The sequence below is a fragment of the Pseudophryne corroboree genome, chromosome 4 (assembly GCF_028390025.1).
Source record: "Pseudophryne corroboree isolate aPseCor3 chromosome 4, aPseCor3.hap2, whole genome shotgun sequence".
Lineage (NCBI taxonomy): Eukaryota > Metazoa > Chordata > Amphibia > Anura > Myobatrachidae > Pseudophryne > Pseudophryne corroboree.
This window is the reverse complement of record NC_086447.1, coordinates 503668224-503680495: the sequence shown is the minus strand read 5'-3', so window position 1 is coordinate 503680495 and position 12272 is coordinate 503668224. Positions and strand designations below refer to the sequence as shown.

At 45.7% G+C, this 12272-nt stretch overlaps 1 protein-coding gene and 1 long non-coding RNA gene across 2 annotated transcripts in view; one reads left to right on the top strand and one right to left on the bottom strand.

The window, feature by feature from the left end:
* The window catches only part of TRAPPC3L (trafficking protein particle complex subunit 3L), a 324467-nt gene that overhangs the window by 143382 nt on the left and 168813 nt on the right, over window positions 1–12272 (top strand). The gene's annotated exons all lie outside the window — the stretch shown is intronic.
* LOC134911559 (uncharacterized) overlaps window positions 5337–12272 on the bottom strand; it is a 54717-nt gene continuing 47781 nt past the window's right edge. The window contains exons 2-4 of the long non-coding RNA XR_010176671.1: window positions 7614–7734; window positions 7166–7318; window positions 5337–5620 (exon numbers count right to left, since the gene is read on the bottom strand). This is a non-coding gene — a long non-coding RNA (uncharacterized LOC134911559). The remainder of the gene's footprint in view (window positions 5621–7165; window positions 7319–7613; window positions 7735–12272) is intronic.

The window sequence follows — 12272 nt, the reverse complement described above, 5'->3', positions numbered from 1 at the left end:
TGTAGTGTGTGCTCCCTCCCTGAACTGTGCTCTATGTAGTGTGTGCTCCCCCTCCCTGTACTGTGCTGTATGTAGTGTGTGCTCCCTCCCTGTACTGTGCTGTATGTAGTGTGTGCTCCCTCCCTGTACTGTGCTGTATGTAGTGTGTGCTCCCTCCCTGTACTGTGCTGTATATAGTGTGTGCTCCCTCCCTGTACTGTGCAGTATGTAGTGTGTGCTCCCTCCCTGTACTGTGCTGTATGTATGTAGTGTGCGCTCCCCCTCCCTGTACTGTGCAGTATGTAGTGTGTGCTCCCTCCCTGTACTGTGCTGTATGTAGTGTGTGCTCCTCCTCCCTGTACTTTGAAACATATAAGGTTAAAAAAAAGGGGTTTGTAGAATGAAAAATCAATAAAATCAGAAGTAGATTAAAGGCATGACTGCAGTGTCAGTAGACACTGAAAGTGGACATATCAGTCCTTGTATATTCAGATGTACAGATGTAAATCAGGGAAGGGCATTGTAGCAGCATATGCATAAAGTGGGTCATTCCGAGTTGATCGCTTGCTGCCGATTTTCGCAACGCTGCGATCAGGTAAAAAAATGGCAAAACTGCGCATGCGTACGCACCGCAATGCATGCGTGCATCGTATGGATACAAAGAACATCGTTGTTGTGCAAGGCTTTTAGCAACGAATCCATTCGCACAGCCGATCGCAAGGAGATTGACAGGAAGAGGGCGTTTGTGGGTGGTAACTGACCGTTTTCTGGGAGTGTTTGGGAAAATGCAGGCGTGTCCAGGCGTTTGCAGGGTGGGTATCTGATGTCAATTGCGGGACCTCTGTCGCTAGAATCATCGCACAGGATAAGTAAATGCAGGGCTGGTCTTGTTTTGCACAAAATTTGTTCGTGTTGCTCGGCTGCACATGCGATCGCACACTTGCAAAGCGAAAATGCACTCCCCCGTGGGTGGCAACAATGCGTTTGCACGGCTGCTAAAAGTAGCTAGCGAGTGATCAACTCGGAATGAGGGCCACAGTCACATGTAAACATTAGCATAACGTAAAGCAAAGGAGGCCCCAACTGTGTCTATCTCAGAATCAGGACCTCTGAGGAGTGACCCTGCCCTCTTGACAGGCCCCTCCCCCTCAACAGACTCCACCCCATTAGGGCTGCTTCCATAAATTTCCTGGGCTGGTGTTCGATCCCAATCCGCCCCTGGCAGCTACTATGGGGCCCAGAGCTGAGAGAGGCCACCTTCCCTGTCACAGTTACATGTGTTATATATAGGGGTGTAGCTACCGCATACCTCCCAACTTTTCATCTCCATAAAGAGGGACACATGGGCGGCGAAGCCGCATGTGCTCCCAGAAAAGGGGTGTGGCCTAAGGAAAGGGAGCGTGGCTTCGCGGGAGGACCCGTGATCACAAGCCACACCCCTGTTTTCGTCACTGAGGGGGCATGCCCAGCGCTCTGTGAGCTGCTGGCATGCCCCCTCTCCCTCTGACTACAGTGAATAGACGCTGTGCGCATGCACACAGCGTCTATTCACCGCTGCTCTGCTAAGCAGGGCAGCGAGAGACAGAGCCTCCCAACTGCCCCCACCACCGCGGGACACTGCTGCCCGCGGGTGGGACAGTCCCCAAAAAACGGGACTGTCCCGCGAAAATCGGGACAGTTGGGAGGTATGCTACCATAGGTACTTTGACTGCCTACCAGTGCAATGCCTCACCTACTGGTGTGATCTCCACCTCCTGTGACACGATACTCCTGCCTTGACTGCCTACTAGTGTAATGCCTAACCTACTGGTGTGATCTCCACCTCCTTTGACACGATCCTTCTGTTGGTGCTGTGACTGCCTACCAGTGTAATGCCTCACCTACTGTTGTGATCTCTACCTCCTGTGACACGATCCTACTGCTGGTGCTGTGACTGCCTACCAGTACAATGCCTCACCTACTGCTGTGATCTCCACCTCCTGTGACGCGATCCTCCTGCTGGTGCTGTGACTGCCTACCAGTACAATGCCTCACCCACCGGTGTGATCTCCACCTCCTGTGACACGATCCTACTGCTGGTGCTGTGACTGCCTACCTGTACAATGCCTCACCTACTGCTGTGATCTCCACCTCCTGTGACACGATCCTCCTGCTGGTGTTGTGACTGCCTACCAGTGCAATGCCCCACCTACTGTTGTGATCTCCACCTCCTGTGAAACGATCCTCCTGCTCCATATATTTCCTGGGCTGGTGTCCGATCCCAATCCGCCCCTGGCAGCTACTATGGGGCACAGAGCTGAGAGAGGCCACCTTCCCTGTCACAGTTACATGTGTTATATATAGAGGTGTAGCTACCATAGGTACTTTAACTGCCTACCAGTGCAATGCCTCACCTACTGGTGTGATCTCCACGTCCTGTGACACGATCCTCCTGCTGTGACTGCTTACCAGTGTAATGTCTCACCTACTGTTGTGATCTCCACCTCTTGTAACATGATCCTCCTGCTGGTGCTTTGACAGCCTACCAGTGCAATGCCTCACCTACTGGTGTGATCTCCACCTCCTGTGACACGATCCTCCTGCTGTGACTGCCTACCAGTGCAATGCCTCATCTACCGGTGTGATCTCCACCTCCTGTGAGTCGTGACACGATCCTACTGCTGGTGCTGTGACTGCCTACCATGCTGCATTAGCCTTACTACCACTGTTGGTAATGCTAACAAATTACTTAAGCCCAATTTGTGTTGGGCCCCACTTATAGCTGACTTACTCCAACCTACATGAGGCCACTTTTCATATATTTCCAGGGCCACTTTACCTTCCCAATCTGCCCCTGTCTGGCATGGAAGAAATGTGAATAATAAATCAATGTAAATGTACCAGGAGGTATTGACAAGCCTTTATTACATTATCTTATACTGTGAATTTCTTATCCTGTTTCCAAGACAAATAATTAATTGAACTTGTTAATTAAGTGAAAGGAAGCCATGATATTTTTCATGAGATATATCAAGCTGTGGAGAGAGATAAAGTTGAGTATTTTCCCAAATGAAATGAAGCTTCTAACTACAGGTATCAGTTCATGTACTGTGCTAGATAAGTAACAGAAGTTAATTGGGTGGTTTGGACATCTGCACTCTATCTCTCTCCAAGGCTTGATACATCTCTCTAAGAGTGCTGTATATAAAATATATATCTGGGTGCTATACAGCAGGCCAGGAGCACCAGCAGGACAGTAGCGTAACAGTCATATCAGTAATAATTTGCGGACCCTGTGAAATTAGCATTCAGTAAAGACGGAAGACTCAGTCAATGAATACATAAAACATTTTTTAGTTTATGATAAAATATAAAAAGTTTATTAAGTGGAATATTTAATAAATAATATTTGCAAGACATCTCCAAAAACAGTTGGTTTTGGGGGCTGCCCACAAATATTAACCAGCCCCTGAATGTATGCATTGGGGACTGCAATGGATATTTGAGATATCTATTGCATTCCTTCTATTTTGAACACAAAAGTAGCGACCAAAAGTTTCTACGGCAGACGGTAAACTGTGAAACTCACCAAGCTCCAGAATGCAAAGCATTTCTGAGCTTGGCCCGGCAGCTAATGCCATTTCTAAATGGCTTTTGTAGCCTGTGGGCTACATTATGCAATAATTCCCAGGAGAAGGATCCTTGGGATCCCTCTGCATTACTGTCTGCTCTCACATATGCAGTCTGACGATTGCACATGTGAACTAGCGCAGCCGGGGTCTAAACCCAGAAGTAAAGTGATCGCATTAGCAATTATTTTACTTCTCATACATTGCAGGGATGGGCATGAGATTGGTACTCATTATGGCATAAAGCTACACCTCTGGACTCATGAAGAGTCATCCTTCAGCACTCAGGAGAGGAAAAACCCCCTTGGGGGGAAACCTCTGGGGAACCATGGCCTCAGGATCGCCCTTCCCTCTGGGCATTAAGAGGTGTACTAATAGAGGGGTCAGTATGCTATCCCAGCGCATGGGATTCCGGTAGTTGTCATACCGATGCCAGGATCCCAGTACAGAAAAGACTGACAGGGGTGAGTAAGGGTGTTCTCCCCTCTCCCCACCCCCCTAACCCTGCCTATCTGCAATCTAACCCTAACCTTTCCTTTTATGCCTAACCCTCCCGCGGAGGTGCCTAATCCTAACCTCCATCCCAGCTGCCTAAACCTAACCCTCCCTTCCCCGCAGCCTAACCACTCCCGTGGGGTGACTAACCCACCCTACCCACAGCCTAACCCTAACTTCCCCCTACCCGCACACTAACCCTATTCTCCCCCCACCCACAGCCTAATCCTAACTCCCCATCTGATGCCTATACCTAACCACCCGCCTGATGCCTAAACCTAACCCTCCCTCCCCCGCAGCCTAAATACCCCTGGGGGTCCTTAACCCTAACCCACCCTACCTGCAGCCTAACCCTAACCACAGCCCAAACCTAATTCCCCACCTGACACCTAAACCTAATCTCCCCACCTGATGCCTAAACCTAACCCTCCCTCTCCCGCAGCCTAACGAACCGTGGGAGTCCTTAACCCTATCCCACCCTACCTGCAGCCTAACCCTATCTTCCCCTCACCCGCATCCTAACCCTTACCCCTCCACCTGATGCCTAACCCTCTCCCTCTCCCCACCCCCTAACCCTGCCTGTCCACAGTCTAACCCTCCCCCTTTGTGCCTAACCCTCCCGCGGAGGTGCCTAATCCTAACCTCCATCCCTGCTGCCTAAACCTAACCCTCCCTCTCCCGCAGCCTAACCACCCCCCAAGCGTCCCTGCTGCCTAAACCTAACCCTCCCTCCCTCGAAGCCTAATCACTCCTGGGGTGCCTAACCCTAACCCACCCCACCCGTAGCCTAACGCTAGCCTCCCCCCACACGCAGCCTAAACCTAACCCAGCACCTGACACCTAAACCTAACCCTCCGCCTGATGCCTAAACCTAACCCTCCCTTTCCTACAGCCTAACCACCCCCAGGGGTGCCTAACCATAACCCACCCTACCCGCAGCCTGACCCTAACTCCCCCCACCCACAGCCTAAACTTAACCCCCGCCTGAATCCTAAACCTAATCCCCCCGCCTAAACCTAACCCTCCATTCCCCGCAGCCTAAACACCCCCAGGAGTGCCTAACCCTAAGTTCCCCCACCCGCAGCCTAAACTTAACCCCCCTGTCTAACGCCTAAACCTAACCCTCCCGCCTGATGCCTAGACCTAACCCTCTCTCCCACGCAGGGGGTACCTAACCCACCCTATCTGCATCCTAACCCTAACCTCCCCCACCTAACCCTAACCCCCTGCCTGATGCATAATCCTAACCCTCCCTCTCCGGTAGCCTAACCACCCACCCCATGCCTGATGCCTACACCTAACCCCCCTTGCCCAGCCATAAACCTATGATTGTGGGGATACGGGCGTCGGTATCCTTGCCCATTCAGAGTTCCAACGTCGGGATTATTAAGAGTGTCGGGATCCCAGTGCCATAAACCAGACAGCCGGCATCTTTACCGCATCTCCTAAAAGGTAATGCATATGTCCCAACATTTGGAGCATGTGTCCGCAGCTCTCCTCCCAGTGTAGCTATTCAGGGATCACCCACTGCATGTAGACTAAGAGGAAGAGATGAAAAATCATTGTTAGTGGATGAACAAGCAGAGAGACAAACTGCAAACAGTGGTGTGGTTGTGTAGAGAGAAAAATATCTCTATGTAAATATGTTACTCTAACTACTGTGGACATGGAAATTACTTAAAATAAGGACAATTATCCCAAAGGGCCAATTGTGTTTATACAATACACACATTGGGGGGATAAGTTCTCTCTTATAGTAATTAGTGGGTACCTTCAGAAAAGAAATTTGAACAGTAAATAATAAAAGCTATAAATTGCTAACATTTAGGGGTCAATCCAATTAGGTACGAGTTACCATTGCTGCGACATTTCAACAGCATCCAAACTCACACCCTCGTGGCCAGATTCAGCCTATGGGGCTACCGGAAAGTGCGGCTGTTGTAAGACAATCTCGCACCTAATTAAACTGACCCTTTGTTGTTAAATGTGATAAAATAGTAAAATATAATGGTGTAATTGTGGGCCTGATTCAGTCGTGGTTGTTGAAGCAATCGCTGCTGCAATCTTTCCGTTCACAATTGCATTGTGAGTCTGAGCAGTCGTAGGCTGAGCAAGTCTCCTAGACACAGGGGGCTCTCCAGCAGCAACACAGGTCGCAATGGGTAATTTATGCACGCACATGGAATGGCGTTTGAATGGACCTGACACGCTTGTATACAGTTAGCCACCCCCATTACCACCTCAAACGCTGACTTCCTGTCAATCACTTTGCGATGGGATCCTCTACGTGAGCTTGATTTCATTTTGTGCGCAGTGCAGCTTACACGCATGCACAGTGAAAAAGCATTGAGCCACTTGGTGCAACAGCAGCTCTGCATCCGCATCTGAATCAGGCCCCCTGAGCGGTAAGGAGAAGGACTCTAGGGAGAGGACTATGTCACCTTTATTATATGTAAAGATAGGGAAACAGTCACTTGTTACAGCTCCAATTCACATCATTTATACCATTCTGTACCATTTCATCATTTGGTTATTCTATGGGGGAGATGTATTAAGCCCTGCAGAGTGATAAAGTGGAGAGAGGTAAAGTACCAGCCAATCAGCTCCTAACTGCCATGTTACAGGCTGTGTTTGAGAAATGACGACCAGGAGCTGATTGGTTGTTAGTTTATCTCTCTCCACTTTATCACTCTCCCAGGCTTTGTACACCTGCCCCCAGTTCATTGATATACTGTAAATGTCAGCCATTTCACTGTCTCCTCCGATCTGTATTGTTCTTCCCCCGATCTGTATGTTCTGTATCATGCTCTGCCCACCCTACCTGTTTTCCCGTATTACAGTATGTTCTACATCTCGCAACCCCCAAAGTGTATGTCCTTCCTCTATACAGTATGTCCTATAGAGTACGCCACAATTTCTATGTTTCTGTATTGTGCCCCCACACCATCTGTATGTGCTATACCAAGTTGCCCCCTTCTGCATGTTTTGTATTGTCCGCTCTCCCCCACCATAGACCCTATGTTTTGTACTGTGCTCTCAATATCCCCCACCACACACACAATTACACAAGTATGGTAACTTACCTCCTGCATGCTATTCTCCAGTCACTAATTCCTCTGCGACCACTCCCGTCGTCTTCAACTGACACTTTGCAGATCTCTTTGCCGGTCATCCGACACTCTGCAAATCTTTTTGCCAGAACTTTGCCAAATGATGATATAAATAACCAAAATTTCCTGGTCAAATATAACATGTGTATAATTATACTATTAGATTTTATTACATACCATCATTTTTATTAATTTGCAATTTATCTATTTTATTGACTTTTTATCCAAAACCCAAGATCCTTTTTCATATAGACCCACGTTATCTGCTCCAGGTCTTCCCTAGTGCTTGGACCATGTTAATATCATACACTGGGCCTAATTCAGACCTGTTTGCAGCAGCAAATTTGTTCTCTAATGGACAAACCCATGTGCACTGCAGGTGGGCAGATGTAACATGTGCAGAAAGAGTATGGTAACTTACCTCCTTCATGTTATACTCCAGTCGTTGCTACCTCTGTGACCCCTCCCGTCGTCTTCAACTGACACTTTGCAGATCTCTTTGCCGGTCACCCGACACTCTGCAAATCTCTTTGCCAGATGATCTAAAAAACACAAAAGACTATCATTAAGCATAGTACTAGTTTAAGTACAATAAAATGTCCATGAGTCAACCAGTTTCCCAATTTTCCTTAAACCAAACAAGATACTTTCAAAGTTATCAATGTCCCATTTATCTAATTTATTAACTTTTTCATCCCAAAGCCACGATCCTGCCTCATAGAGACCCAGGTTATCTGCATCCCCTGTATGTGTGCTTATCCTCCATACTGCCCTCTTTATTCCTGTAACGCTACATTTTTATTCCTAAATATGTCGTTCCTTCCTGTGCTTCTCCTATTTATGTGTCCTTGTACCTGTATTCCCTGTTCTGTCTATCTTGTCTTGCCTTTCAGCTGACTATACTGCACTCTGTCTTCCATACCCCTCTCCATCATACCCTGCTATGTAGGACTCACCTCCTCCTACCTGTCTTCCTGCATGGAAACTGGAAACGTCAGCAGCTGTAGCTAGAATGTTACAGGAAGAAGCAATGTGATGTCATGGGCTAGTGATGTCACAGGCTAGGTGTGATGTCACAGTAACTAGCAGCAAAGCTACAGAGTTACAGCTATCTTACATATACATTTTCTACATCAATTACAACTGAATATACATGAGTTACTAGTTTAAAAAAAATGAGACTAGTGTAGAAAATGAAGAATAAGGCAATGCTGTACAGAGTGCCTCAGTGTATAGGTAAAGGGAAAACATAAGTGACAGGAATTTCTAGACTAAATCACCACTTATATTTTCTAAGGAAATAAAGCTCTTTATCTAAGGGGCTGAATCAATCATTTTCCGGTGTGTGTGTGTGTGTGTGTGTGTGTGTGTGTGTGTGTGTGTGTGTGTGTGTGTGTGAGACAGTGTGTGTGTATATAAATATATATATATATATATAGAGAGAGAGAGAGATAGCTATACTATACAATATTGATTTATGGAATCATATTTATGAATATTAATATTTAATATATCATATATGATTATTAATATATGGATATATTTTAATTAATATGCGTTTATCATATATATCTGCAAATATATTATGTCAGGCTTACCAACTAAGTGGCTGATAAATATATGCAGTCCTTATACATATGACTTATGAAATTATGAAGTTAAGATTCCTTAAAGAGAGTTCAAACTTGAGATTACCACTCCTTTTATATGATTATTTATTTACAGGCAGATCAAATCGTACAGAATAAGATATACACAGTAGTATATATATATATATATATATATATATATATATACTAATAATATTTTATGCTTCCTTAATTATAGAACAAACATGACATAAATTTCACAAACATTTTCAATTACTAACATAAAGTGTATACTTGCAAGTACAAGATTGCCATCCCAAGGATCATTCCTTCTACATCTTCTCTCCTCCTCCTCCTCTCCTGTTCCTGCCTTTTTGACTACTGACTGGGTACTATAATGGAAACTACTGAGGAGGAAAGGGATTTAGGAGTCACTATTTCAAGTGACTTAAAGGCAGGAAAACAATGCAACAAAGCACGAGAAAGGCAAGTCAGATGCTTGATTGCATAGGGAGAGGAATCAGTAGCAGGAAAAGAGAAGTAATAATGCCACTGTATAGGTCATTGGTGCGGCCTCATCTGGAATACTGTGTCCAGTTCTGGAGACCATATCTCCAGAAGGATATAAATACATTAGAGAGTGTACAAAGAAGGGCAACTAAAATGGTGCATGGCCTACATCACAAAACTTACCCGGAAAGGCTAAAAGATCTTAACATGAATAATTTGGAGGAGATAAGGGAAAGTGGGGACATGATAGAAACTTTCAAATATACCAAAGGTTTTAACAGAGTTCAGGAAGGAAACATTCTTCAAAGGAAGAGAAGTATTAGAACTCGAGGACATACACTGAAACTGGAGGGAGGCAGGTTCAGGGGAATAGCCTCCCATCAGAGGTGGTAGAGGCTAAGACTGTAGAGCAATTTAAACATGCTTGGGATAGGCATATGAATATCCTTACAAAGAATTAAGGTTCAAAAAGGGTTGAGATTGCCTAAAGGATAAATAAAAACAAAAGGGGCAGACTAGATCGGCCAAGTGGCTCTTATCTGCCGGCAAATTCTATGTTTCTATGTTACTAACTATGCTGTCCCATTAAACCAGGAAACTCATGAATTATACAGTTTCTGTGGCTGGTTGACCTCAAGTCTGCATTTCACCTGGTTTAATCAGCCACAGAACCTGTGTAACCTATAAGCGTATAAAGAGGAGAAAAAATATGCGTTGTCTTTTTTGTGGCGCACTAGAAATGTATTATTTAATACCAGCGTATATAAAACTGTAAGGCGGGCCCGCAAGGTGACATTCACAGGGAATAGGTAATGACATCCACTCGACTTGTTCACACCCGCTGGACGTGTTGGAAAGAGGTGGAGTGGACAGTGAGCGTGGCTGTGCCCTGTGGCACCACGTGGCACCATTGTACCGACAGCCGGACTGCTGAGAACGGAACCTGGAGGGTACATAACTTTTTGGTTTTCATTTCATCTCATGACACTCCACCCAAAGCTACTCTTCTGGTTATCCTATCAACTAGGACAACAATGAAGGTGACTCCATAACATTTCTTCCATTGTTTTTCCATGTCACAGGAACATTGCATGTGGGTTACAGGTGACCATCCTAATCATCTCTCCTTCACTTCACAGTGATGTCATTATTAGTGATACATTATTTGGATCAAGCATCAAAAGGAAACTTAGGTATAAGAGTCTGGCCGGCATATCACTTATTGCATGACGACCTTGTGTCTGCGCTGTACTGTATGTAGACGGAGCATTTGGTTTTGCTAATGACTTACATAGACTCCATTAGAGGGCATGCCGACATAGCATATTGTTGAATGTTACCATGTATGATCTTAAACTCCATCTATAAATGTTCTGCTGCGAGACTTCCAATATGCTCAGAATATTGCTACTGTGACAGATGATTTAGTATATACTAGCTGGAGTACCCGGCGTTGCCCCGGATTTTAAGAATGTCTGTTTACAAAAATAAATGTAAATATTAAACACACAGTATAAATAACATTGTAGATAGCTGAATAACCGTGCTTTGATAAAGGATGAGGATGGTAAATTAGAATGAGTTTGTTAATTTACGTTGATTGGAGATCTAGTATATAGGCATATCTTGCTTCCCTGATGCACTTTGTGTAGTGGCCACACCCCTTTTTGGTCCCCCAAGGGACCCTGCTCTTCCCACTATACAACTCTCAGTCTTCCTGCTGCCTCCATTCCCCTCCTCACATCATGTCACCGGCCCTGTCACATGCAGCCCTGTCATCACTGAGATATCATGGATGTCCTGATATAGTGTGTGCTGCTGGTCCACCCCTAGGGGTGCTAGTGGTGTGTTACCTTCACAGTGTTTGTTCCCAAAGTGTAAGTCGTATGTGTAACAAATTTGGTGTAAATTGCTCCAGGCATTCCAGAGTTATGCTGACTGCTGAAAAACTCTGTGCTGGTGCCTCACCCCTAGGGGTACTAGGGGTGTCTTACCCCCACAGTGTTTGTTCCCAGCTTGCAAGTCATATGTGAACCAAGTTTGTTGTAAATTGGTCTAGGCATTCAGGAGTTATGCTGTCTCCTGACATACTCTGTGCTGCTGTCCCACCCCTAGGGGTGTCTAACCCCCACAGAGTTTGTTTGCAGATTGTAAGTCAGATGTGTACCAAGTTTGGTGTAAATTGCTCCAGGCCTTCCACAGTTATGCTGTCTGCTGACATACCCTGTGCTGCTGTCCCACCCCTAGGGGTACTAGGTGTGTCTTCCCCCCACAGTGTTTGTTTCCATAGTGAAAGTCATATGTGTACCAAGTTTGTTGTAAATTGCTGCAGGCATTCCAGAGTTATGCTGTCTGCTGAAATACTCAGTGTTGCTGCCTCAACCCTAGGGGTGCTAGTGGTGTCTTCCTCCCACAGTGTATCATATCCATAAAGCAAAAATTAGCTATACGTTATATCCAGAAAGCTGTAATTTTGACTTGAACGGCCCCTCATAGTGTTTGTGCCCAGATTGTAAGGCATATGTGTACCAAGTTTTGAGTACATTGCTCCAGCAATTCCAGAGTTATGCTGTCTCCTGATATACTCTGTGCTGCTGTCTCCCACCCTAGGGGTGCTAGGGATTTCTAATTATTTTAGTTGCCTCCTCCGTGTTTTAATATGCTCGTATGTAAAATTTCACGATCGTTGCTTGTAAACTGTGGATTTGTATTGTCAAAGTCAGAAAAATATCTCTATACACACTGCCATATTTGCACCTCATTCTGGTCCGCGCTGCGCATGCGTGCGCTCTCCCGTGCGTGCGCATACTCACAGTCGCGGGCACCCGCAGGCGCACGGTATGCGTATTTACGGTAGAGTTTATGTGATCGTAGCGTGCGACTCAATCGTTACATATTTTCAGTAATAATGTATTTTGTAGATCATGGTCCCTTTGATAGATTCTGAAAGTTTAGTTAATATAGCATGTTCCTGAACAGAG